The sequence below is a fragment of the Catharus ustulatus genome, chromosome 26 (genome assembly GCF_009819885.2).
Source record: "Catharus ustulatus isolate bCatUst1 chromosome 26, bCatUst1.pri.v2, whole genome shotgun sequence".
In the NCBI taxonomy this organism is placed as follows: Eukaryota; Metazoa; Chordata; class Aves; order Passeriformes; family Turdidae; genus Catharus; species Catharus ustulatus.
Genome location: NC_046246.1, coordinates 1,643,680 through 1,670,712, shown reverse-complemented (window position 1 = coordinate 1,670,712; position 27,033 = coordinate 1,643,680). Strand labels below are relative to the sequence as shown.

Sequence of the window (27,033 nt, the reverse complement as noted above, 5' to 3'; positions counted from 1 at the left end):
CTCACTGAAAGGATCCTTCCAGCTGACATCACAAAAAGCTGCCAGTTTGCTTTGGATGCAGAAGGGAGGAGTAGAAATGCTTGCAGGAAATATCTCCCTAAAAACAACTTCTCCACTGGGAGCTGCATCAGCTTCATCCCTGTGCTGAATTCCAGCCCAAACCCTCATCCAGGCTGCTTCTCTTCCTCCTGGGATGGGACACTGGGGCACAGAATCCTGGAATGGTTTGGGTGGGAAGGGACCTGAAATCCCATCCAGTGCCACCCCAGGGACACCTGCCACTGTCCCAATGTCCAGCCTGGCCTTGGGCACTGCCAGGGATCCAGGGGCAGCCACAGCTGCTCTGGCAATTCCATGGCAGCCCCTGCCCACCCTGCCAGGGAACAATTCCTTGCCAAGATCCCATCCAGCCCTGCCCTGTGGCAGTGGGAGCCATTCCCTGGGTCCTGTCCCTCCCTGCCTTGTCCCCAGTCCCTCTGCAGCTCTCCTGGAGCCCCTTCAGGCCCTGCAAGGGGCTCTGAGCTCTGCCTGGAGACAGGGAACCCCACTCAGACCCCAAACTGATACCCTTTTCTTCAACCAGTTGATATTTTCCTGATGGATTTATCTGTAGAAGATCACAGGGGAGGGGAACTTTCTGCCCTCCAGACACACATCAGGGCTGGAAAATGTCTTTTCTCTAAGTGGTGCAAGTGGCTGCACACAGGACCTGTGCTCCAGAGGGATTTTGATCTGATCCCTGAGGACACCAGGATGGTTCAGATCCACCCCATTCCCCATCCTGACACACCCACGGCTTCCTGGAGCTGCTGCTGTTGGCAAAGGTGCCCTGACAGCAGCAGCTCCAGGGAAGCACAGCCCAAAGGAGCTGGAAAAGAGCAGCCCCTGGCTGAGCCAAGGCTCTGCTGCTGGCAGCATCTCCCCCTTCCCTGGATGGCACAGAGGGGACCTGGGCCAGAGCCCACCCACGGGTTCATCCCTGTGCCAAACCCCTGGCACAGCTCTGCTGCTTCCTTCTGCCAGCTCCACAAGCACTTACTGAGGGTGGGATTTTTCCTTCTAATATTTTCTGGTTCACACTTAAAAAAAAAATCACAAAATATCGATGGGATTTTGTAACCTCCAAAAACAAAGTGAATTCACAGGTCTTTAGCAGAGCCAGGGATGTGCCAACGGCTGTGTCCTTCCAGAATTTAAATGCCAGGCACTGGTGGAGCTGAGAGGTGTTGCAAAGGCAGCCAGGAGAATGAGGAGCCTCACATGGGACATGCCCAGGAGTGCCAGAGCCAGAGGCACAGGGACACAACCCCAGAGGCTCCTGCCTGCTGCTCCTCAGCTCCTGCAGCACTCACACACAGCCCTGCAGCAAACACGGACAGCTTCACCCCTGCTGGGCTTTCTTCTGTGCCCTCGAGCAAAGAAAAGAGGGACTGAGGTGATAAAGGGCTGAGTTATAACCTGGGACAGGCAGAGCCAAAGGATCTGCAGAGGAGAAGGCTGCAGGGACATCTGAGGTGCAGGAAGGGCTCAGGAAGGGGGAATCACCTTCCTAAGGGGCAGAGAGGGACAGGACCAGGGGCTTTAAACTACACAGCAGAGATTTAGGTGGGATCTTGGGAAAATACTCCTGGGAGGGTGGGGAAGGGTGGGCTGGAATTGCCAGAGCAGCTGTGGCTGCCCCTGGATCCCTGGCAGTGCCCAAGGCCAGGCTGGGAGCACCTGGGACAGTGGGAGGTGTCCCTGGAACTAAATGAGATTCAAGGTCCCTTCCCACCCAAACCATTCCATGATTCTGTAATTCCAGATCCTATGATCTCACCAGCCACATCAGCATCTGGAATATTTTGATATTTTCCTGGGAAGTCTGGAGGGGGATCCAGCCCTACCCACCAGGAGCAGCCACATCAGGAATCCCAGGATGGGAAATTTTCCCCAGAAATTTGGGATTGAAATCAGTGGACAGACACTAAGGATGCCATAAAATCTTCTGGGCGACCCCAGCCTGCAATTCCCACCCTGCTGGGCAGGAATTTTTCCTTCCCTGCTGCCCTGCAGTACAACACAAGGCTGCCCTCTCTCCATGAACAGAATTCCAGCTTCAGAATTCCAGCTTTGTGTTAATCAAGTTCCTAGGTGCTCTAAAGGACATAAAGTACTGTAAAAATACAAATATAGGATAAATCCCTCAATTAGGATGGTGCAAAAGCATTTTTTTCTTGGGAATTTCTTGCTCATTAACTCCTGCACACGTGTGCAGCCCTTGAAAATCAAAATAAATCAGATTTTCCACTTTCTGGACACAGCAACAACACACAGTGTTGTGTTGTGTTGTGTTGTGGCAGCCTGTATCTTATTTAGTTAAATATACAAAGAAGATGCTGAAAGAGCTCTGTTTAAATGAAAAAAATAATTGGAATCTTAGCAGAAATTCAACAAGGAAACTTTCCCATCTGATTCAGGACCAAAAGGCAATGGGGGTTTTCCTTATCCTCAATGAAAAGAAAGGCAGAAAGAGAAATAAATGATCCTTTTATTCCCCACAGGCAAACCCAGAGTTTCTGATCCTTTCTCCAGGCTGGAAATCTCCCTTTTCCAGAGCCTCGTGGGGAACATATCTTGAAATTCATTTACATTTTGTCACATAACAGAAGTGGTGACAAAGGCAGAAATAGGAATGAGACACAGTGAGCAAGTCCCTGCCTGTCCCCAGTGCCACCCTCAGCCCCATAAAGCCTTTGCTGTATTCTGTGGCAGAGAACTTGGGGGGGAGCTGGGTTAATTAACACAGCTTTTCTCCAGGTAAATATTTTCCCAGGCAAGGTGGAGCTGCTGGAAAAGGATTCACTAGGAAGCACAGAACCAGCTGCACGAAGTTTTCCTTTCCCTTTCCCTTTCCTTTCTCTGCAGTTTTTCCTTCCCAAACCCCTCATTTCCAAAGGATACTGTGGATATTTCTATATTACATACATTTATTTATACACCTATGTTTTTATCCTGCAGTTGTCTGTGCACACACACTCTTCCATGTGCAATTCTGATGAACAATTCCAAATCTCAACTCTAGGCAATTCTAGCCAGATCCCAATTTCAGACAGCTGGGAAGGGAAGACCTGTCCCCCCTGGAAGATCCAGATGTTCCCCACACCAGAGCCAGGGAGGAAAAGCTCACGTTTTGGAGCTCTGGAGTGCACACAGACAGCACAAACAACTCTAAATCAAGATATGCATTTGTTTAACAGGAAAGGGAGAGAAAGCATGACTGAGTTTGGAGGGAATGTCGGGAGCTTTGCAGGGAGAGCAGAGTCAAGTCTGGGCAGTGTTTGCTCCCTTGTCATCACAGGCTCCACAGAACTGCCTTGTCTGCTCACACAAAAATCCACCTTGTGCCAGGGAAACAGGCAGGGCTTAACGAGCACCAGGACGTGTTTTGGGTCATTTCCAGGTGATTGGCCTCTTCTTAACAGATCCTTCTTGTAGATGAAGGCAAATATTTATCTAGGGACCCCATTGGCTGCATGTCCCTCTCTTCTGGTTTTTCCCCTCATAAACCTGTTCCTCAGGAATCCACAGCACCAGCACTGCCTGGGGGCATGGGACAGAACCCAGAGCAGGATTTTCCACATCCTCAGAACCCCAGACAGGATCTCCTCCACACCAGAGAGTCTCCACCCTTTCCATCCCATTGCATCCCTCAGCAATTCCCCTTTCCTGGCTCCTACACAGGGATGGGCTTGGCCAAATATTTCTTCCAGCATCCTCTGCTTCCAGTGGATTGGGGTGGCTGTTTGGGACACCTGAGGTGGTTTGGATGGGGAAGAGCTCTGGGACAAATCTCCTGAGCCTCCAGCAGAGCTGCAGGACAGAGAACAATCATTAATGGAACAATTCTATTTCAGAGTAAGAACCTGGAGGTTCCTGCCTGTGCCTGGGATGGAACAGCCAATCCAAGATTTAAATGCCAGTTGAAAACTCAGGAGTGCAGGTGCTGCCTTTTCCTTGCTCCATTTCTTCAGGCAGTGCCACTTCTGACGTTTTCTTTCCCTTTATCCCTGTAGGGGTTTGAGGGCTCCAAATGGGAGCAGAGCTCAGCACAAAGCCACACAAGTGAGGTCACAGGGGGTGGGGTGAAGGCTGAGCAGGAGGATTTGCCCCAGGAGAGACCCCCAGCCTCAGCCCATTCCCACCCTATGGGAATGTGATCTTCATTTGGGGCCACTGGAGCACGCCAGGGAAGAGCTCATGGGAGATTTGTGTTTGCTGGATCTTTACCTGGACATGGAACCATGGAATGGTTTGGGCTGGGGGGACCTTGAAGTTCATCCCAGCCCCCAGGGACACCTTCTGCTCCCCCAGGCTGTTTCCAAGCTGGCCTGGGACCTTCCAGGATGGGGCAGCCACAGGATTCATGAGAACCAACTCAATTTTGGTGCCTTTTGTCGTTCATATTTACTGGTGAAGGCACCTGCATATGGCAAATTAAGAGGTGATCCCAAGAGTCACCACAGAGGTCAAAAGCTGTGTCCCATAAGCTCCCCTGCATCAAAAAAAAAAACCAATCCCAGCTCCACTCTGTGCCTCCTGGCAGGATTCCAGCTGCATCTGCTGCTGTCACACCCAGGGACAGAGAAATCATCCCAATAAATCCTGAGCTGGAGCAAAGCATCAGAGAAATCATCCCAATAAATCCAAACCAGGAGCAAAATGTCAGAGAAATCATCCCAACAAATCCAAACCAGGAGCAAAGTGTCAGAGAAATCATCCCAATAAATCCAAACCAGGAACAAAGCACCAGAGAAATCATCCCAATAAATCCAAACCAGGAACAAAGCGCCAGAGAAATCATCCCAATAAATCCAAACCAGGAACAAAGCACCAGAGAAATCATCCCAATAAATCCAGACCAGGAGCAAAGTGCCATCCTCACGCAGACCAGGAGAAAAAGACCATCCAGTGACACCAAATTCCCTTTCCTAACCGTTCCAGAGGCAGAGAATTCATTTCCAGCAATCAGCCAGCACTGTGCACATTTGTTATCACATCTCTAATGAGATAAAGTGTGAGCTTCTGTTTAATTAGACACCAGCTCACCAAAACTACCTTGAAAACACTTCCCAGCCAAGCTCATCAGGCCTTGGAGCTGGAATGGCATCAAGGAAATGATCTGCAGGTCGAATATTAAAGATTTCAAGGAAAATAATATATTTTTTTAAAGCCATCCCTAGCAAAGACAGTGGATATATATCCCTGTGGATAGACATCCAGGAAATCTGAGATCACATTCCTTCAACATAGCATGGGGCTCAATAAAAAATAGGCTTCAAAACATTGATTTTGAGGTATTTTTAAAAGAATTTAAATGTGTTTGTAATGAAAAAAAGGACAAATATTTTCCTTAACACATCCAGTCTGTTTTATTTATTTAAATCTATGTTACTTTTTCCTAATAAATTGGGAAAAAAAACCAAACCAAAACAAAAAACCCAGATTTGAAACCTGCAGAGAACCCAAAGCCAGAAATTACTCATGTACTCAGCTACTGATCCAAAAATTGTCCTGCTCTACAGAGCCCTGAGAGGAAGAATGCTTCAAAAACCCTCCTGAGGATGAAATCTCTGATGGAACAGCTGAGACATCATCAAAAAAATCATTATTTCAATGCAATAAAGAAGTTCTGCAGTCAAAGATCACAAGCAGCCACTTGAACTTGAGATTAGGTGGCTGCTTTAAAAACAATAAATAAACAAACCAAATAAAAACATTTAAACCATCAACTGCTGGCAAAGTGGATCCTCAGCCCCCTCTCACTGTGTCAGGTCAGTGTGAGAAATACCACGAGGAGTTTTTGAATTTTTGCTCGGATTCCTTGATGAAATCCAGGAATCCTCACAGCTGGATTCCCAATGGGTTTTTCCTGGTGTATCTCAGAGCAGAACAAGATTTTTTTCCCCAAATACCATTTACCAAGCAGAGCCCTGAACCTTTAACCAGCGACTCCTTCTTCAAGGGGCTGCTGCAAACCAGAGCAGAGACCCCTCTGTGATCCCAAACGAGCTGGCTTGGGGGCCAGGGAGGGACAATTCCCTGTTCAGTCCATCCTGTGCTGTAACAAAACCTCAGCCTCTCCCTCCGTGGGCAAAGCAATGTTTGGACACGAGGCAAGTCTGAAATTGCCTCCAGCCTCTTTAGGAAAGGTTAAAAAAAAAAATAATAAAAGCACAAAAAACCCCTCTCCAGGGGCCAGCATTCCTGCTTGATGCCTGAGCATCCAATAAAGGAGGGCTGCAGGCCCTGACAGGCACGGGGCAGAGCTCAGGGCTGGGGTTTTGCACAGAGCTGAGGGTTGGGGTGTGCACAGCAGCTGAGCAGGACATTTCTGTCCCAGCGAGGACACAGCAGGGACAGGCCCAGGGCAGGTGGGGGGTCAGTCCCTGAGTGCCCCTGAAGGCTCCAAGGGGGGAACTGGGAGATCTCAGAGCAGGGCAGGGCTGGAGGAGAGCTCAGGGCTTGAAACGGAGCAATGGCACAGGAGAGGCACCTGAGCAGCTGCAGCCATGGGCAGGGAAATGGCAGCTGTGACCAGGGCCAGGCAGGAAACAACCAGTGACCAGAGTGACCAGGGAGTGATCAAACAGTGACCAGAGAGTGACCAGAAAGTGACCAGTCAGTGACCAACCACGGCCAGAGAGTGACCAACCAGTGACCAGAGAGTGACCAGAGAGTGACCAACCAGTGACCAACCATGACCAGAGAGTGACTAGAGAGTGACCAACCAGTGACCAACCATGACCAGAGAGTGACCAAACAGTTACCAGACAGTAACCAGTGGGTGATCAACCAGTGACCAATCAGTGACCAACCAGTGACCAGTCAGTGACCAGTCAGTGACCACTGGGTGATCAACCAGTAACCAAACAGTGACCAGACAGTAACCAGTGGGTGATCAACCAGTGACCAACCAGAGATCAACTGGTGACCAGACAGTGAACAACTGGTGACCAATCAATGACCAACCAGTGTCCAACCAGTGTCCAACCTGTGACCAGCCAGTGTCCAATGAGTGACCAACCAATGACCAACCAGTTACCAAACCATGACCAGACAGTGATCAACCTGTGACCAACCAGTGACCAATCAGTGACCAGCCAGTGTCCAACAAATGACTAACCAGTGACCAAACAGTGACCAACCAGTAACCAAACAGTGACCAGTCAGTGACCAACCAGTGACCAGAGAATGACCAGTGGGTGATCAACCAGTGACCAAACAGTGACCAGACAGTAACCAGTGGGTGATCAACCAGTGACCAACTAGAGATCAACTGGTGACCAGACAGTGACCAACTGGTGACCAATCAGTGACCAGCCAGTGACAAAACAGTGACCAACCAGTGACCAGCCAGTGTCCAATGAGTGACCAACCAGTGACCAAACAGCAACCAGCCAGTGACCAATCAGCAACCAAACAATGACCAGTGGGCGATCACCAAGTGGCCAGCCAGTGGCCAACCTGTGACCAGCCAGTGTCCAACGAGTGACCAATGAGTGACCAACCAATGACCAACCAGTGACCAAACCATGACCAGACAGTGACCAGTCAGTGACCAAACAATGACCAGTGGGCAATCACCAAGTGACCAGCCAGTGGCCAGCCAGTGGCCAGCCTGTGACCAGCCAGTGTCCAACGAGTGACCAACCAATGACCAACCAGTGACCAAACCGTGACCAGACAGTGATCAGCCAGTGACCAAACAATGACCAGTGGGCAATCACCAAGTGACCAATCAGTGACCAGCCAGTGACCAGTGACCAACCAGTAACCAATCAGTGACCAAACAATGACCAGTGGGTGATCACCAAGTGGCCAGCCAGTGGCCAGCTGGTGAGCAGCCAGAGGGGGCTGGGAGGATGAGGCCAGCAGGAGCTGAGCTCCGGGGGATGCTGAGAAGGGCAGGAGCTCCCGGGTGTCTCTGCACGCTCAGTCATTGTCTCCTCCTCTGCCCGAGGCTCCGCGCTGCGGGCAGGATGTGGTCCCACACCTCTGACAGCAGCCAGGGCTCGGAAATCCTGCACAAAACCCAGCTTGAGGGTGGCTCAGATTCCCCCAGGAGTGCTGCAGCCCCTCAGCACCTGGCAGGGCCACCCAGGAGTTTGCCTGGCAGCCCCGCAGGAGCTCCGTGTGCTGTTCCATCACCCGCACCTTGCAGGGCTCAGCACCGAGGTGCTGCTGCAAGGATGGTGCTCACACACCCCAAAAGAGCGAGCTGAGCTGCCTGCAAGGTGCTGAATCATCCCTGGGGCTGCAGGAAACCCCAGAGCCCTCCTGAGCTGCCCACCCCACACCCACCGCGTGAACCCGAGCGCTCGGGTCACGGCAGAGGAGCTCTCTGAAATTACAGCCTTGACTTCCCAAAAGCTTTGTAGGGTTTTCCTCTCTGAGCCTTCTGAGCTCAGCCCTGGACAGGACAACTGCAAATATGGCCCTGCTCTGGTGGCACAGGGAGGGTGCTTGGGAAGATGAGCAGAACTCTGCCCTCACACCCAAAAAGAGAGAAATGCCCAACATGAGCAGCCTGGTCTCATGGAACGTCTCTGCCCATGGACTTTAAGTCCCTTCCTGCCTAAACCATTCTGTGAGCCTATAACGTTTTTATTTTTCAAGGGTTTTTGGTCCCTTTTGGGTATGGTTTTTGTTTTCTCTCCTAAAAGTCAGTTTGGAAGATCCCATTCCTTCCCCTAGCAATGTGCCAGTCTTACACCCACACCTGGGGTTTAGGGGAAGGCGCTCCAAACTATAAAAATAATCACCCAAAATGCATTAAATTAAAAAGGATCATGGCACAAGAGGTTGTTTGCCCAGGGGGCAGAATAACCCATGGAATCCCTGCAGGTCTCAGCTTTTGCTTTGTGAGCTGTGCAGGAGCCTCCTGAAGCTTCTCAAAATCCCATCAGCAATGAACTGGAGTGAAATCAGCCCAGCTTTTATCTTGGGAGCTCCTCTCTCAGCCCCAGACTCAGAGATAACTCTGGTTTTATCTGGACAACACTGATGCTTGTATTTATGGGGCACTGCAGAGAGGGAATTTCAGCAAAACAACTCTGCTGCAGTCAAGGCCCTTGATGTTTTGGAATCAGCATTTCCAGGAACATGAAAAGATTGGTGATTCAAAAAGTGGTGCCACAACCCCACAGAGATCCTTGGACACTGAGCCCATGATCCAGCACAGGGCCTGACTAAGCCTGACCTGCTAAACCCAGGCTGCAAACCCCCCCAGGCATTTCTGCATCTGGCTCAGGACTCGTCCTTAAATTTCAATTTCTCCCGTGAAAATAGAAAATATTCTTGATTTAAACACTACAAATGTGGCAGAAGCAGCAGCTCTTGGTGAAGATGTTCCAGTGATTGATTTCGTCTCTGCTAAGATTCTGTTCCCCTTTTTTTTTTTTTTTTGTCTGGTTTCACTGCCCAGACCCCTCTACAATTCAATACCAGATGTTTTTATTGTTGTTGTTGGTTTTGCTCTTCGAGGAGAAACACCCCAACTCCCAAACCCCAAAATCTCTGTGGGCCCTCCCTAAACCCAGCAATCCCTGTTGTAATTCACCTACAATTGCGGCTGGAGATCTGTTTGGGGTAGGAAAAACACATCCTGCATTTTAGCCTTGCACAAACCAAACCATGGGGAATTCTTAGAAGCCTGCTCCTTTTCAGTCAGACTTCTCTGCATGTCACACAAAGCCTCTGGCTGCAGCTGGGTCTGTGGTGTGCACAGGTCAGCTGTAACACTCTGCACTGGGTTTGGATGAGCAGCCATGGTCAGAAACCAGAAACCAGCTCAATTTTCCCTGGTCACGGAGGGCCCACAGTGCTGAAGGTCAAAGAAAAAAAAAATACAAAAAAAATCTCTATTCTTTGCAAAGTATTTCATATTCCTGTAGCCACATCTGGCTGGCTGCCAATGGCAAAATTTGTAATTTTTGTTCTGGAGTACCAAGATTTTTTTAAAATACTGGATGATCCAGTGCAGCTCTTGAAGCCCAGAAATCCCCCCTGTCCATCCCTGGAGCTCTGGCAGCCTCGGGGCCGTGCCCATTCCCTGGGGAGCCTGGGCAGTGCCAGCACCCTCTGGGGGAGGGAAGAACCTTTCCCTGATCTCCAGCCTGAGCCTGCCCTGGCCCAGCTCCAGCCCTTCCCTGTCCCAGGGAGCAGAGATGGGAGCTGCCCCTCGGGAGGAGCTGCAGATCCCTGATCTCTCTGCTCCACCTGGACACTCCAAGTGCCCTCCGCTGCTCTTCCAGACCCTCTCCATCCTATTGTCCCACATCTGGACACTTCCTGAACACCTTTCTCATACCCAGAACTGTCCCCAGCACTGGGGAGAGGCCACCCCAGCCCAGCCCAGAGCAGAGCAGAGCAGAGCAGCACAATCCCCTCCCTTGACCAGCCCTGGGTCTGTGATCAGAACACACAAAGCCCAGGACTCAAAGCCCAGCCCCACTGGATCTGGCTTTGGGGGCTGGCAAGGTGGGATAGCAAGGAGGGCTGGCAAGGAGCTTGTCCTGCTGCCTTGTGGGATCTGCAGGGCACTTTGGAAGCTTGGCAGCTGCAGGGTTGGTGGCAGCTCCACGTGCCTGGCACACTGAGCAGAGGTCACTGTTTTGGGAGGCACTCAGAGCAAGGACCCACAGCAGGAGCAGCTCCAGACCTCCCCAGCAGCTCAGAGGCCTGAGGGTAACACAGATGTTTTTCTGAGCTGCAGCAGGAGGAGGCTCCCCAGCCCTGGCAGGATGAGCACAATGCTCAGTGAGGGCCCTTCTCCCTTGCAGGGTGTTTATTCCCATTTATTCCCATTTATCTCCACTGCACAGCCCCTGCTGGCACACACAGCCCCAGCTCTCCCCCCAGGAAAGTTCCTCTCCCAGGAGAATGGGGTGATTATGTGGGATTAACCCTTTGCTACCAGGGCTTGCCCCGTCCAACCCCAAAGAAGCAGAGCCAGGGGGACAAAAGTCACCACTGATGTCCCTGCTGAACTAAATGGAGCATTATTCCAGCACAAACAGGTGACACTGGGGTTTTCCCCAATCTTTCACAGGTTTCAGTTTCTTGCCTGCTGTGCAAGATTATAGAATCACAGAATTATAGAATCACAGGATTATAGAATCATGGAATTAGAGAATCTTGGAATTACAGAATCCTAGAATAATGGAATCACTGAATTATTGAATCACAGAATTATTGAATCCTAGAATCATGGAATCATGAAACCACTGAATTATTGAATTATTGAATCATGGAATCACTGAATTATTGAATCATTGAATTGCAGAATCACAGAATTATACAATCACGGAATTATAGAGTCATGGAATTATAGAATCCTAGAATCATGGAATCATTAAATCCTGGATCCACTGAATTATTAAATCGTTGAATCATAGAACAAGAGAATTATAGAATCATGGAATCATCGAATCATGGAATTATGGAACCACTTAATTATTGAATCGTTGAATCACAGAATTATTGAATCATGGAATCATGGAATCACTGAATTACTGAATCACAGAATCATTGCATCACTGAATTATTGAATCATTGAATCCCAGAATCCTGGAATGGTTTGGGGTGGAAGGGACCTTAAATCCCACCCCACCCCTGCCATGGGACACCTCCCACTGTCCCAGTGCTCCCAGCCCTGTCCAGCCTGGCCTTGGGCCCTGCCAGAGATGGGGATGGTCTCATTTCCTTCCCCACAAGCAATGCAATGAATAAACTCATCCCAAAGGGCTGCACTGTAGCTCTGGGCAGATCTCCTGCACTTTTGGAGGGGTTTGATTTCCCTGGGGTGTTTCATTTTCGCTCTGAGTGTCATTTCCTTAATGAAGATGAATGAAAGAAACACCATTTTAAAGAGTCTGACCCCTTGCAAATAAAACCAATTCCCCTCTGCTCAGCCTCAGCCTCTGGCACCCTTTTTCCTTGGTAACAATTCTCCTTTTTTAGCTGTTTTTGCTGCCTTTGAGGCAGCTATTCCTGAAATGCACAGCAAGCCAGGTCAGAACTAGGCCAAAATTGCCCCTCTGCTCCTTTCCCCACTGCCAGTTCCGAGCTAAACAAATTTACTGAGCAGCACTTGTGATCCCAGGCTGCCAAGTGCAAGGCCAGGGAATCCTGGGCAGCCTGACAGAACCCCAAATGCCCCATTCCTGCAGTGCAGCTGAAGCCCAGGAGCCTGGAGCAGCAGTGAGCTCAGGCCTGACGTCCTGTTTTGCCTGCTTTGATCACGATAAGCCTCTCATTTTTCCATTCACAGAGTAAACAAGCAGTGATGGTTTCCTCCCTCCTCCCTTCCCTGCAGCGGGGCCGTGCAGCCTCCTCACCTCTTGCAGGAGGCACGGAGCATCTGTGCCCACCTGCTGCAGGCTGGGCCACCCCAGGGGGCTCAAGGAGGGGTCCTGAGGGTGCTGCAGCCCCTGGAAGGCACCTTCACCCCAGGGTGCTCCAGACAACACCCAGCTCTGGCACCCCGAGGATCCCAGCGGGGTTGGTGAGCATCACCACATGACTTCCCACCCTTTGATGGTTTTCCTGTTGTTCTGCAGAGAGCTGGGCACGTCTCCACACTGCCAGGACTCGTGGGGTGCTCAGGGTGGGGTTCCTGGGGTGTCCTGGGTGGGGACAGGAGCTGGGCTGGGTGATGCTGGGGGTCCCTCCCCACTCAGGACATGCTGTGATTGTCTGACTGGGACACACAGGGGTGTCAGTGCAGCCTCCACTCTGCTGTACTTCTCATGGAGTACAAAATCTCTGCCCCAAATCTGCCCCTCAGCACGTTCAGAGGAGGGGAAAAGCCTCATTGGCAACTTCAGAGTTTGGGACAGCATCCCCTGGACACTGAGTGGGCCACAGCTCTGGCTCAGCTCCTGCTTCCCTCTGCCCAGGGCACCAGTGAGGGCACAGGGCAGGTTCCCTCTGCCCAGGTGAGGGCACAGAGCAGGTTCCCTTTGCCCAGGTGAGGGCACAGGTTCTCCAGTGAGGGCACAGGACACCCTGGATGGTCCCAGGAAGAGGAAGGAGCCAAGCACAACCTGTTTGGTCAGCACTGGACCCAGCACTGGCAGCACAAGAGAACCTTTTGTGGGTGCACTAAAGGTGACCTGGGTGCAGTAGAGATGACCCCACACCTCCCAGGCTGTCCATGTGAACACCCTGCTGGTGTTCTCTCATCTCCTGTCGGGCCATGGTGGCAAACCCATTGGATCACCTCATGCCTACCAGACCTGCTTCCAGTTCAAAACTTGGCATATTTATGGAGCAGTCTTACCCCAGGATCCCAAATCCAACACCAGCAAATCCTAAACAGGCCCACAAAACCAGAAAAGCATCATTTCTGTATTGAGGCTGAAACACGGGTCTCTGGAGAAGCATTTCATGCCAGTCCCAACAAGGCCAAACCCCCAAATCTCAGGGAAGAGCAATGCCAGCACTGCCCTCAGCGTGGGGATTATCTGTTCCCATTGCTGTCCCACTGGGGGTCACAGCTCTGGAGCTTTTGGCCTTCCAAGCACAGCAGCCTTGGGATCCTGTCCCTCCCCTGAGCCCATTCCCATCACTGAGGTTTGAGCATCTCAGGGACCCTGAGCCATCCCTGCTCCCTTCAGGCTTTTGGTTCCTTCTCCTTATTTCACATCCAGTCCTAAATCAGCTCCAAGTGGGCACCAACCCCTGCAGAGGGAATGTGGGGCTGGACAAGTGGCCAGAGCCACTTTGGGAGCTTTGGGAGCTTCTCACGTGGCTGCTGGGCAATGGTGACTTCAGCAATGAAGATTTGTTCTTCTTAACATCAAAAAGAACAAATCTGGGAGCTGGGAGCTACAGTGAGGAAGTTGTTTCCTCCCAGAGTGTGGAATCAGAGAATCTTGTAGGTTGGAGAAGAGGTCCAGGATCCTGGAGCCCAGCCTGTGCCCAATGCCCACCTTGTCACCCAGACCAGGGTGACAGGACAGGGTGTCCAGGCCTTCCTTGGGCACCTCCAGGGATGGGCACTCCAAACCCCCTGGGCAGTTCCAATCCCTGAGCCCCCTTTCCATGGGGAAATTCCTGCTGGTGCCACCCTGAGCCTGCCCTGCCCAGCCTGAGGCCGTTCCCTCTGCTCCTGTCCCTGTTCCTGGAGCACAGCCCGACCCCCCCGGCTGTCCCCTCCTGTCAGGGAGTTGTGCAGAGCCACAAGGGCCCCCCTGAGCCTCCTTTTCTCCAGGCTGAGCCCCTTTCCAGCTCCCTCAGCCTCTCCTGGGGCTCATTCCCTGCCCTGGGCTCTCTCCAGCCCCTGTTTGCAGCAGGGGCCCAGCACTGGACAGGGCTCAGGAGCAATGAGGTGACACTGTGGGAAGGCTGAGTCATCTCCTGCTCCTTAGATAATCCTGAAATACCTTCCTCCACCTCTGGCTCTTCTTCCCCATAGCTCCAAGCACACACAAGTTTTAAATCTGCACTTGAATTCCCAGAGGAATCCTCCCTCACTGCTCCTCTCAGTCATTATCTCTCACTCGATGTGACAAATCACCACTCTCAGAGCTCTGTGGGTCACTGTCCCCGCACAGAACTGCTCTGCCACCTCCCAGACACCTCCAGGACAATGAGCTTGTCCAGTGTTTAATGTGACACTTCAGCCTTAGGGGAAAAGCAAAAAAAACCGTGGAGAAAATCCAAAAATTCCTCCTGGCTGTGCAGGCCCGTTACAATCAGCAAATCACCTCGGCTGCTTCACCTCAGGGTGAAACTTGGAAAGCTCAGCTCCTTTCTATGAATCACCCTCAGCAAACAGCCCCAATTAAGAGATAAAACATTGCTACCACAACAGCAGCTTGGGCAGGGATTTATTTTTAGAAGCTGCTTAAAATAGTGCGTGGTACCTTGTTCGAAAACATCCCCTGTGCGGGCACGGGGTGATGTCAGAGCTGTGAGCCACTCCCGAGGGACACACACACACTTCACACCCTGCCCAGGACTCTGCACAGCACCAGCCTGACAGAAAACACCCAGAAAAAACAGGAGAGGAAGCCCAAAATTGGTCTTAACATCTTCCTGCCAGCGTAGTGAGATGCCAGGGTTTGAAGAGAGGAGTGTAAAGGGATGATTCAAAGCAGATTTTGGAAGTGACAACATTTCCCACTGAAAAGTGAGAAGAAAAGGCTCTGTGTGACTTTGGAAAGGGTTTTGGGTTCTGAGAGCCAAGTCTGGGCTGAAAGGATTTGAGATGCCACTGACAAGGAGGTGGCACTGTCCCCGTGGGACCAGCAAGGGCCTGGGGACACCTCCTGATGTGGCACTGCCAGCTCAGCCTCCTGCACCTGGGAGGGGATGGAAAAGCAAAGGCAGGATCACAGAATATCCTGAGCTCAAGGGACCCACCAGGATCATCCAGACCCCCCAGCAACCCCCCCTGTCCATCCCTGGAGCTCTGGCAGCCTCAGGGCCGTGCCCATTCCCTGGGGAGCCTGGGCAGTGCCAGCACCCTCTGGGGGAGGGAAGAACCTTTCCCTGAGCTCCAGCTGAGCCTGCCCTGGCTGTCTGTGCCCACCCTGCACCTCCTGGTGCCCTCTGCCCTTTGGGGTGGCAGCCATGGGTAAGGACAGGGCTGAGCCCCAGCAAAGTCAAATGTGAAGGAGACAAAACTGCAGAGCTCCATGGCACTGTTGAAACCAAGGATGGCAAGAAAAGCTGAATCAAAACCTGAACTCCCCCTGTGCTGGGCACTGGGGAGGCCCCACTTTGAGTGCTGAGTCCAGTCCTGGGCCCCTCAGGACAAGGACACAGAGGGGCTGGAGCAAGCCCAGGGCAGGGAATGGGAATGGAGTTCAGAAGGGGCTGGAGCGCAGGAGAGGCTGAGGGAGCTGGGAAGGGGCTCAGCCTGGAGAAAAGGAGGCTCAGGGGGGCCCTTGTGGCTCTGCACAACTCCCTGCCAGGAGGGGACAGCCGGGGGGGTCGGGCTGTGCTCCAGGAACAGGGACAGGAGCAGAGGGAACGGCCTCAGGCTGGGCAGGGCAGGCTCAGGGTGGCACAGCAGGAATTTCCCCATGGAAAGGGGGCTCAGGGATTGGAACTGCCCAGGGGGGTTTGGAGTGCCCATCCCTGGGGGTGCCAAACGACGAGTGGATGTTCTGCCCTACAGGGTTCAGTGGGCACAGAGGGATTTGGCCAAAGTTTGAATTTGATTTGGAGGAATTTTCCAACATCTGTGGCCACCAAAACCAAAGCACAAAGAGCAGCCCTGTGAGTTTGGGAGGTGACAAGGACCAGGCTCTGTCAGCAGTCCTTCCCATCCTGCTCCTTCAGCCCCAAAGCCACCCCATGATCTGACTGAGGCTCTGGGAGGAATTCAATCCCAAATGGGAGTGCAGGGGCTGGGCTGATGGAAAATCCCCTCCTGTGGCGCTGCCCTCACTGTGCACGGCTCCATCTGGGCAGGCACACGTGAAAGGATTTGCCTGCTGAAAATCCCAGCAGCTTTCCCAGGGATGGGAGCAGCCAGGGGAAGATGCAGCAGAGAAGTGAGGAGAAAAGTCAGGGACATAAGGGAGAAAAGAGGCTGCTCTGGGTGAGGCACACGGGTGGAAAATTACAGGATTGGTGCACAGGGAAAAAGCCTGGTGTGGGATGGGGCAGCAGAGCAGGAGCAGAACCAGGCTGTGGCCAGAGGGGAGGTTTGGTACAATTCTCAAAAACAAAAAGACAAAAAATAAAACAAAAACCACACCAAAAAAAAGCAAAATAAAAACACCAAAAAAAGCCAATAAGTCACCACATCTGAAGCCTCCCAGGGAGAGCTGGGTCACCTGCACACAGGAATGGGGACAGGATTTACTGACAGTGAAAGGTGCAAGAGGAGATGCAGCATTAATGGCTCTGGGTGCAGCATAATTCTCCCCAAAAGCCCAACCAGCCAGAGATTTTTACATTGCCCAGGTGAAAGAACTCAAAAACATCACTAAAACTCACAAAGCTTTTCACCAAAACTCCTCCTATGTGCTTTTATTCCACACTAATAAAAGCCAGGTGGCCTAATTAATCCTAATTAACCTGATTAGGTTTATCTCAGGGCTGAGGATCATTCACTGGTACCACAAGGGATTTTTCCCCCTCTCTCCAAGCAGAATTCCCTTTGTGCAGCTGCTGTTAACACCACCCTGCCCCAGAGCACATCCCAACAGAATTCCGTTATGGCTGGGAGAGGTTTCATCCCTGCACCAAAATGCAAGGAATAAACACAAACCCATGCACATTATGCACTCTCTGCAGGGATGTTTAAAGCTTTTCCCCTAAAAGTAAATCACTTTTATGTCGTTAAAGCCCTTGAAAATATCAAGCTGCAAGGCTTTGCTCCCAGAACTTCGTTTCCTCTCAATTTTTTGTGATTTTGGGGAAGGCAGGTCACGGGGAATTGGCATTTCCCACTCAGCCAAACTCTGGCCTCTGGTGCCTCAGTTCCCCCCTGAAAATGGGAATGGAATTTCAGAGGTGCTGTAAATCCTAATCCATGATCATTTCTAGGAAGTCTGAGGTGAAAAACAAGCAGGAATTTTTTGTTTGTTTGTTTAAATTTAAACTTCCTGAACCCGTGGATGGCACAGAGAAGGCCTGAAACCAAGAATGCTCTGACAAACACGAGAGCAGAGCCCAGATTTAGACCCTTCCTGAGGGAAAAACAAGGAATTAATTCATTTATTTGCACTGATCACCTTTGGGGTCCTGGTTTTGTTTTCATTCCTTATTTGCTAAGCCCTGACAGTCCCAGGGACACCAGCAGGGATTTTGTCCCTGTGGGCAGCCTGTGGCTCTGCCCATTTACTTTGTAAATACAAATCTGCTCTATAATAAAGCTTTTATTCCTCAGAAAGTCATAAATGCTGGAATTCTTGCCATCTCCACCAAAACGAACCTGTAAAGCTGCAGGTACAACCATGCAGTGTTTGAAAGAGCAAAATTCCAAGGATATGGAGCTGTTTGAAATCCCTGAACTAAAGCCAGATTGCATCTCTGCCCTCGGGGTCTCAGCCCCAAACTCTCCTGGAGGAACCAGGATTGGCCAAGGGCAGCTCTGAGGGGTCCATGGCAGGAGGGGAGTGAAGGAAAAGCCAGAACTTCCCAAATCCACGGGGAAAAACTGAATTGTTCATTTTCTAATAATGGAATGGATTGGGGTGAGTTGGGAGGGATCTGAAATCCCATCCAGTCCCACCCCAGGGACACCTCCACTGTCCCAGGCTGCTCCAAACCTGGCCTGGACACTGCCAGGGATCCAGGGGCAGCCACAGCTGCTCTGGCAATTCCATCCCTGCCCCTCCTCACCTTCCCAGGGAACAATTCCTTCCCAAGATCCAAGCAAGCCCCAAATCACAGCTCCTTCCCTTTCATACTCCAAACCCTGCACAGAACCAGCCTTGCCCAGGCCCTGACACCACAAATAAACTGATTTTTCATTACAAACGTTCCAAGCTGATGAAATCCCCTCTTTGGGACACAAATCCCACCTGCCCAAGGAGCTGTGCTCCATTTTGGACCTTCTGGACTTTTGCAAGGAAAATGAAGCATTTTGAGAGTGCCCCCAGGATATCCCCACCAGAATCATCAAATCCAATTCCACAATGCCAAAGAGAAAATGGGAGCTCCAGCACTGTTTGGTACCTTTAAAATGGATTTAGAGGATGGAAAATAAGATTTTTCTTACTAAAATTGCTGCAGATACCAGGCTGGGACAGGCTGCAGGTGCTTCAGAGGCCAGGATTAGGAGTCAAAATGGTCTTGATAAATTGTAGAAATGGTCTGGAAGAAACAAGAAGAAAAGAAAAAGACACTTCAGGAATGGTGGGTGAATTGGTGAGGCAGGAATAATCAATGGCATGGTCACCAGGGAGATAAATACAGGCTTGAAAGGGTGGGGTGGCTTTTTGGGAAATCTCAGGATTTCCATGGATCACAAAGAGGAGCTGAACATGAAACTGCAATAAAACCAAACATTTGCTGTGATGCAGAGACAAAAGGTCCAACATATAAACAAAGGGAACTTTTCATCTCTTTGGCTCCACTGAGGTTCTGGCGCTGGACATTTCAGTTAAATCATAAATAAATTCCCAGTGAGGAGAAGGAGAATGATCTGAGATGGATGGGGAGAACACAGACTGGAAATCCAGAAAGGAAAATCACATTTGTGGCACCATCATGGTTGGAAAAGCCCTCCAGGACCATCCAGCCCTACCACTGCACCATGTCCCCAAATGTCACATCCAGGGTTTTTTTGGACATTCCCAGGGCTGGGGACTCACATTCCCAGCACGGGGATTCATTCTGAGTGAAGGGAGGTGTCACCCTGACCTTCAAACCCATCCCCAGGGACACAACAGCAAGGGATAAATCAGCTTTGGCTCTGTCAGGGCTGTCCCAGCCCTGGATTGCACCAGGGAGCCCAGAAGTGTTTCCTGGCTGGGAATTCCAGGAACTCAAGGGCTCCCCAACACCTGGATCAGGGAATTTAAGGCACAGCCCATCAGCCCTTGGACTCCCAATTTTCTTTGTTTCTAAGGGTAGAAAAACCCCTTAGGAAACAACTCAGTGGCTCAATTACCCAACTTAATTAACCAAATTAACAGCTGAGGCCGTGGCCCCTCCAGCACATCGTCCACACAGGCAGAGGGATCTGTCTGCACAGGGGAAAGAAATAAAATTACATCAATTCTGGGGAGAAGAAACAGAGATTGATGAGACCAAGATGTGCCAACATCACCCAGAGGGCAGGATCAATGCAAGGGGAGCCCTGTCCCATGGAATAATCCCAAAATGACCCTTTTAACTAGAGAAAAATTAAAAATATTCAACTCAAATATTTGCAGGTGCCCTGCACGTGACAGGATCTCAAACCAGGTTTATTTTTGCACCAATCTGCCTTCCCACAGAGCAGGTAAAATCTTCCTTTGCAGGTGGAAGGCTCAGCAGAGCTGCTCTGATTCCTCAGCAGGATTCTGGCTGGGCTGGGGGCAGGGGGTGATGTCTCCTGAGTGACTGTCACTCATTTCTGGCATTCACAGAGCCCATAATTCTGTGATTCCCAGCCCTAGGGTTTGGGCTTTGCCTCACAGGGTGTTGCTGTTGGGTTCCTCTGCCCCCCCAGAGCCCTGTGACCTCACCCAGCCACAGCACAAGCTGGAATATTGATATTTTCCTGGAAATCTGGGGAGGATCCAGGATTGGGCTGCCCTGCCCACCAGGAGCAGCCACAGCAGGGCTCCCAGGCTGGCAGGGGATGGAGGATCAGGGTTGAAATCTGTGCACAGAGCATTGAAGATGCCAAAAACTCCTCTGGGCAGCCCCACCCTGGTGGGCAGGGGGATTTCCTTCCCCTGCTGCCCTCTGTGCATGGCCAGGGTGGGAATGGAATGCATGGAAAATCCTGAACCATTCCATGATTCCATGATCACCAAGCCCTCACTGCCACCTGGCTGTGGAGAACCTGGGAGAGCTCAGTGCCAGAACAGGCCTTTACCAGCAGGGAATTTTAATTTCAACAGCAAATTTAAAAAAAATAATTTAAATTTTAAAATATTTTTAAAAATAAATAAAAAATAAAATTAACTCAGAAGCACACAGTGAGAGCTGCCCTGGCTGCAGCAGGAATTTCTGTCCATTCCTTCCCTGGCTGCTGAGGCTTCTCCAGTCACAATGTAAATAACTGCTGGCCTTGCTGCTGAACAAACACCCCAACATCTCCTTCTGCATCTCCCTGACAAGTGAAGCTCCAGCCCTGTTCAGGAGCATCCTGTGAAGCAGCAGCCAGCTCCTGCTGCTCAGCTCCATCTGAACTGGGAGGCACCAGCCCCTCCTGGGCTTGGAACAAAGAATTTTAGGTTAAAAGAGGGGAAAAAACCCAAAAAAGGAGCAGTGCAGGCACTGGAGATGAAGCAGCTTTAGCAGCCTCTTTTATCAGGGCGGCTTCCACCTCCAGGCAAGGACCCTGGGAGAGCAGCTGGAGTTAAAAATTCATATCCCAGCCACAGATATGAATTCCTAAAAATTCCTCTCATCCTCCCCAAGCCAGGGCAGGGTGGCAGCTCCTGGGAGCTTCTCCAGCCATTCCTGGGATGCACTGGGCCTGGCCTGGGACACTCCCAGCTCCTGTCCCCTCCAGGAGGTGACAACTGGGGTCACATCCCATCCTTTCATCCCAGCTTTTTACAAAACCTGCCTGGAACTTCTGCATTGCCACAGCATGGAGGGTCCTCACGAGAATCTGATGGGGCCAGAGGGGGATTTCTGCAGGAGAATGCAGAGAGGTTAGGGCAGCTCCCTTCAGCCAGGGAAAGGCCTTCTGCTCCTCCTTTCTTGTGGGATAAAGCTTCCAAAGCCTTTTGGATGAACAATCTCTAACTGGGGCTGAAAGCAGCTCTGTAAAGCTCAGCTTGGAGCTGTGGCATGGACCCTGAGCAGGGATTTCCATCTCCCCCAGCACTGCACATCCCAAACATCCTCCCAGCACAAATAATTGAGCAGCTCAAAGCATCCAGGCTCTTACTCAGAGCTGAAAACCGGGCCCAGCCAAGCTGAAATCCTCAGCAGGTAACAGCACTGAGGAACTGAATCTCTGCAGTGACCATTCACCCACTAAGATGGAAAAAAACCCCAAACTCCCCCATTTCTGCACCATTTCCCCCTGCTGACAGAAGGAGCTGCAAAGGGCCATTGCTGCTGAGCTTAATTGCATCCAGTGCTCCTAAGGGTGAGGGGAAAGAGCCAAAACCAAAAACTGAATATATTCTAGTGCAGCAAGAGCAGCATCCTCAAACATCCTCAAAGCTTCGCTCCCCACACCCTCAAGTGTGAAATCAGAGATTTTTTTTTTCTTTTTTCTTTCTCAGTAATGCTTTTTGCTCATTTCCTGCCCAACCTCTCGTGCTCTGAACAATGAATCAGGATGAATTAACACCAAGAGGAGGGCTGTGCCTAACCAGAACTTTGCTGTCATCTTTCAGGGGAATTAAAGCAAGGCTTGTCATGCTGGGCTGACCACGGTCACCAGGGTGGGACCAGCCCCAACCTCTCCCTCTGGGAACTCCCTGTTTATTTTCCATGCACCCTCCCAAGCAGCATCCCCGTCTGTTCCCAGCCTCCCAGGCTGGAGGGGCCCTGGAGAAGGCTGGGGCTGTGCTCTGAGGGGAGCCAGGCTCACCTGGAGCTGAGGATGCTGCGAGTAGGAAAAGGGAAAAGCAATTGCAGCAGTTGGTGCTGCTCTGAAATCAGGGCTGAGCAGGTGGGAAAAGGGAATTTCTCTGCATTCTCCTGCAGAAATCCCCCCCTGGCCCCATCAGACCCTCATGAATTCCCTCCATGCTGTGGCAGTGCAGAAGTTCCAGGCAGGTTTTGTGAGGGAAGGAGAGCACAAAGTGCTGTGTCTGTAAAAAGCTGGGATGAAAGGATGGGATGTGACACCAATTGTCACCTCCTGGAGGGGACAGGAGCTGGGACTGCCCTGGGAGTGTCCCAGGCCAGGCTGGATGGGGCTTGGAGCAGTCTGGGATGGTGGAAGGTGTCCCTGGCACTGGATGAGTTTTAAAGCCCCCTCTGAAAAACCCAAACAATTCTGGGATTCCATGATTGGCTGCTCTCAGCAGCAGCTCCAGCCTCTCTGGGATCCATGAAATTGGCTCTCCAGCATCTCCAGGGGTGTCCTGACTTCAAGACCCCCAGGGGATCCCCTCATTCCCCAGTTTTGAAAGCACAATCCAAACATGAGGCCCTCAAAATAAATCTGCCCTGGAGCACCTCAGTGCTTGTGGCAGCTTCTGATTCATGTTCCTCACAGCCACACCAAGAGTGCACCAAACCAATGGAAAAATCATTCCTGTGCTCATTCCTGCTCCTCCTCGGGTTTATTTTCCCGAAGTGTGGCAGCTCAGGGTTGTTCAGGCTGACCTCTGCCCTCAGGAATCACTCAGAGCAGCAATGAACACACGGGGCAGCGCGAGGCACTTCAAGGTTTTGACACTTGTGCAGAGGAAAAGCTCTCTGCTGCTCTAAAGGAAGTGGAGAGAGGCTGTGAACTGAGATTGAACCAGCAGCTCTTGAGGATGCAATCAGAGAGAAGAGGGGGAAAAAATAAACCTCAAAACAGCCTTGCAGAGCATTGGCATTAGCTCCAGCTCTGAGCAGATGTCACTGAGGCACAGGGTCCAGCAGGAAATCAGATGCTCAAACCTGTGCCCCAACGACTCAGTAAGGTAAAAATCCTTTGCTTCATCTTCCCAGCAGTGAAAAATTAAAAATGTCACTGTTCAGCCCCCAGAATGGGAATATCCAGACTCCTCCCAAGAGCAAACAGCCAGGAAGGTCCCAGCAGCAGCTGGGGACAGGGACACGTCCTGCACTGCTCTGTGCTGTCACACTGGGGCCCAGAGTGACATTTGGGGGGCTGAAGGCTTTTACAAGCTGGATAAACACAGTGGAGCTGCTGAAAGGAATCAGGGCAGATCCAGGGCTGGGAGAGCTGGGGGTGCTCCCTGGAGAGGAGAAGGCTCCAGGCAGAGCTCAGAGCCCCTTGCAGGGCCTGAAGGGGCTCCAGGAGAGCTGCAGAGGGACTGGGGACAAGGCAGGGAGGGACAGGACACAGGGAATGGCTCCCACTGCCACAGGGCAGGGCTGGATGGGATCTTGGCAAGGAATTGTTCCCTGGCAGGGTGGGCAGGGGCTGCCATGGAATTGCCAGAGCAGCTGTGGCTGCCCCTGGATCCCTGGCAGTGCCCAAGGCCAGGCTGGACATTGGGGCTGGGAGCACCTGGGACAGTGGCAGGTGTCCCTGGGGTGGCACTGGGTGGGATTTCAGGTCCCTTTCCATCCCACACATTCCATGGCTCTGTGACACAGCTGAGCTCTCCCAGCCTGGCCAGCAGCAGCTCAGCCCCCACGGCTGAAATCCCTCAGCATTCCCCTGTTCCTGCTGGAGCAGCTCCCACATTTGGGCCATTTCTGTACCACTCCTTTTCTCCTTGTCTCCATCCTCCTCATCTGGAGCATCTTCTTGAGTAATTCTAATTTTTCACTCCACTCATGCCACCAACTCAATTCGTATGAAGTGCAGCAAAGTGCTTTTGGGTTTGTTTGGGGTTTTTGGTTTGGTTTTTTTTTTGCCTTATCATAGAGATTTAAATACCCAAAAGGCATCGAGTTCTCCTGTGTGCACAGAGGTTGTGCTGCACTTTTGCTGGATGACACCAAAGAACCACAAGTGCAGAGCCTGGGGAGGCCAGGGGCTGATGCAAACGGAAAACAAGGCAGCGAAAGGAAGTTGTTCTGTCGGCCTTTGTTCTTGCAGGGGCTTTTTGGGGTGGCTTCTTTCCATAGAAAGTTTCCACTGCAGTTATTGAAATGAAACCTGGGTGTATTTTTGCCCTCAGAGCTGTGAGGCTGAGGCAGAGGAACAGCACAGAGCCATGCCCAGGCCCAGGATCTGGGTCTGGAACAGACAAACAACGCCCCAAAACCATCCCTGAGTCATTTTCTGAAATTAAAACTTGGGGGAAAAAAATGAAGATATCATTCAGGAAAGCCACTAGAGAGGTTTTTAGTGGGGACAGAACTATCAGGGTGTAATGACAGCCAGACCTGCACAGGCAGAACTCCTTGGTGGGATGGTGAAAAGTGGAGTGAACACCAGGAAAGTGAACACCAGGAAAAGTGAACACCAGGAATAGTGAACACCAGGAACAGTGAACACCAGGAAAGTGAACACCAGGAACAGTGAACACCAGGAAAGTGAACACCAGGAATAGTGAACACCAGGAATAGTGAACACCAGGAATAGTGAAAACCAGGAATAGTGAATGAACACCAGGAAAGTGAACACCAGGAAAGTGAACACCAGGAAAGTGAACACCAGGAAAGTGAACACCAGGAATAGTGAACACCAGGAAAAGTGAACACCAGGAATAGTGAACACCAGGAAAGTGAACACCAGGAAATCCCTCTGGAAGGGCTCATCCCATCACTTGGAGGCTGCCCAAACGCTGTCAGCTCCAACCCTCCTTTCCAGGATGCAGAATTTCACAGAATCACCTCAGGTTTGAGTTCTGGGTGGCTCAGCCATGAGGGGAAAACAACACCCTGCAAAACTGAACCTCTGCCAGAGCTTCCAGCCTGAGGATCCAGGGGACTCAGGGATTAACCCAGCAGATTTGGGGATGCTCCAGAGAATTTGGGGATGCCTTCAAGGGATTTAGGGATATTTCCAGGGTATTTGGGGATGCTCCAGAGGATTTAAGGATGCCTCCAAGGGATTTAGGGATTCTCCAGGAGTTCTGTGGATGCCTCCAGGGGTTTTGGGGATGCTCCAGGGGTTTTGAGGATACTACAGAGGATTTAGGGATGCACTGCCACCTTCCCCCAGGCAGGCTGAGCATGGGAACAGCTCCTGCTCAGCAGCACCAAGCCAAGACATAAAATCCCCTTTCCAGAGCAGATTCCCAGCCCAGATTTCCTGGAACCCTCCAAAGGGGTTAAATAAAAAAGGGGTTAAATAAAATAAGGGGGTTAAATAAAAAAAGGGGTTAAATAAAAAATGGGGTTAAATAAAAAATGGGGTTAAATAACGTGGCCAGCACGGGGTTCTGCTGGAAAAATGACTCACAGGAAGGATGGCAACAAAGCAGCGCCATAAAATATTCAACAGCCTCGGTCTGGCCGGGGCTGGAGAATAAAACCCGGGGTAAGTGGACCTGGGCCGGTTCCCGGAGGCGCCGCTGGCCCTGCGGGGCCGGGAGCAGCTGCAGCCCCGCGATTCACCCGCTGCAAATTACGGCCCCACGGTTAATTAAAATTTCATCACGGCCATTCCCAGCAGCTCCTCCCGGGATGGGCTGGGCAGAGCAGCGGAGCTCGGGGGATGGAGAGAGGGATGGGGAAGGGAAGGGAAGGGAAGGGAAGGGAAGGGAAGGGAAGGGAAGGGAAGGGAAGGGAAGGGAAGGGAAGGGAAGGGAAGGGAAGGGAAGGGAAGGGAAGGGAAGGGAAGGGAAGGGAAGGGAAGGGAAGGGAAGGGAAGGGAAGGGAAGGGAAGGGAAGGGAAGGGAAGGGAAGGGAAGGGAAGGGAAGGGAAGGGAAGGGAAGGGAAGGGAAGAAGGGGTCGGATGTGGCAGCACGGGGGCTTTGGGGTCATTCCTGGCACCAGGGCTGAACTGGCCTGGGGAGCTCTGGGATGGGCTGTGGGGTTTTGCTTGGACTCATAATATAGCAGAAAATAAAATAATATATAATCATAAATCATAAAATTGCAGAGTAGTTTGGGTGGGAAGGGACCCTAAAGTCATCCCATCCCATCCCACCTCCCACTGTCCCAGGTGCTCCCAGCCCCAATGTCCAGCCTGGCCTTGGGCACTGCCAGGGATCCAGGGGCAGCCACAGCTGCTCTGGCAATTCCATGGCAGCCCCTGCCCACCCTGCCAGGGAACAATTCCTTGCCAAGATCCCATCCAGCCCTGCCCTGTGGCAGTGGGAGCCATTCCCTGGGTCCTGTCCCTCCCTGCCTTGTCCCCAGTCCCTCTGCAGCTCTCCTGGAGCCCCTTCAGGCCCTGCAAGGGGCTCTGAGCTCTGCCTGGAGCCTTCTCCTCTCCAGGGGAGCACCCCCAGCTCTCCCAGCCTGGCTCCAGAGCAGAACTGGACTCAAGAGCTCCCTTGGCCATTTTCACTCCAAATTCCCCATTTCATTTCCCATGGCAGAGACCCTTTAGGTGCAATCCCAGCCCAGTGGGAGGATCTGGGTACCCAGTGGAGAATCTTTAAAGATCTGTGCTGGTTTTGCCCTAAAATGATGAATGACCCTCCTTGTTCCCAGTTTGGCACTGGGAGGCATCAGGGAGGTGAGGACAGGTCCTGGTGCTCTCAGGGCTGGAGCAGAGTCCCCAGTGCTGCTCTGAGCCCTCCACCCTGCCCAGATCCTGCAGAGCCTCAGCTGGAGGCTGCACAGGAGCACAGAATCATCTTTTCCCCTGTCCTGCACCT

General features: G+C 51.6%; 1 protein-coding gene across 6 annotated transcripts in view; it reads right to left on the bottom strand.

Annotated features, from left to right (window-relative positions):
• The window catches only part of HIVEP3 (HIVEP zinc finger 3), a 258,580-nt gene that overhangs the window by 72,919 nt on the left and 158,628 nt on the right, over nucleotides 1-27,033 (bottom strand). For all 6 annotated transcript variants that reach the window (XM_033080618.2, XM_033080616.2, XM_033080617.2 and 3 more), the window contains one exon: nucleotides 18,728-18,822. The gene's annotated coding sequence lies outside the window, so the exon portion shown is untranslated. The remainder of the gene's footprint in view (nucleotides 1-18,727; nucleotides 18,823-27,033) is intronic.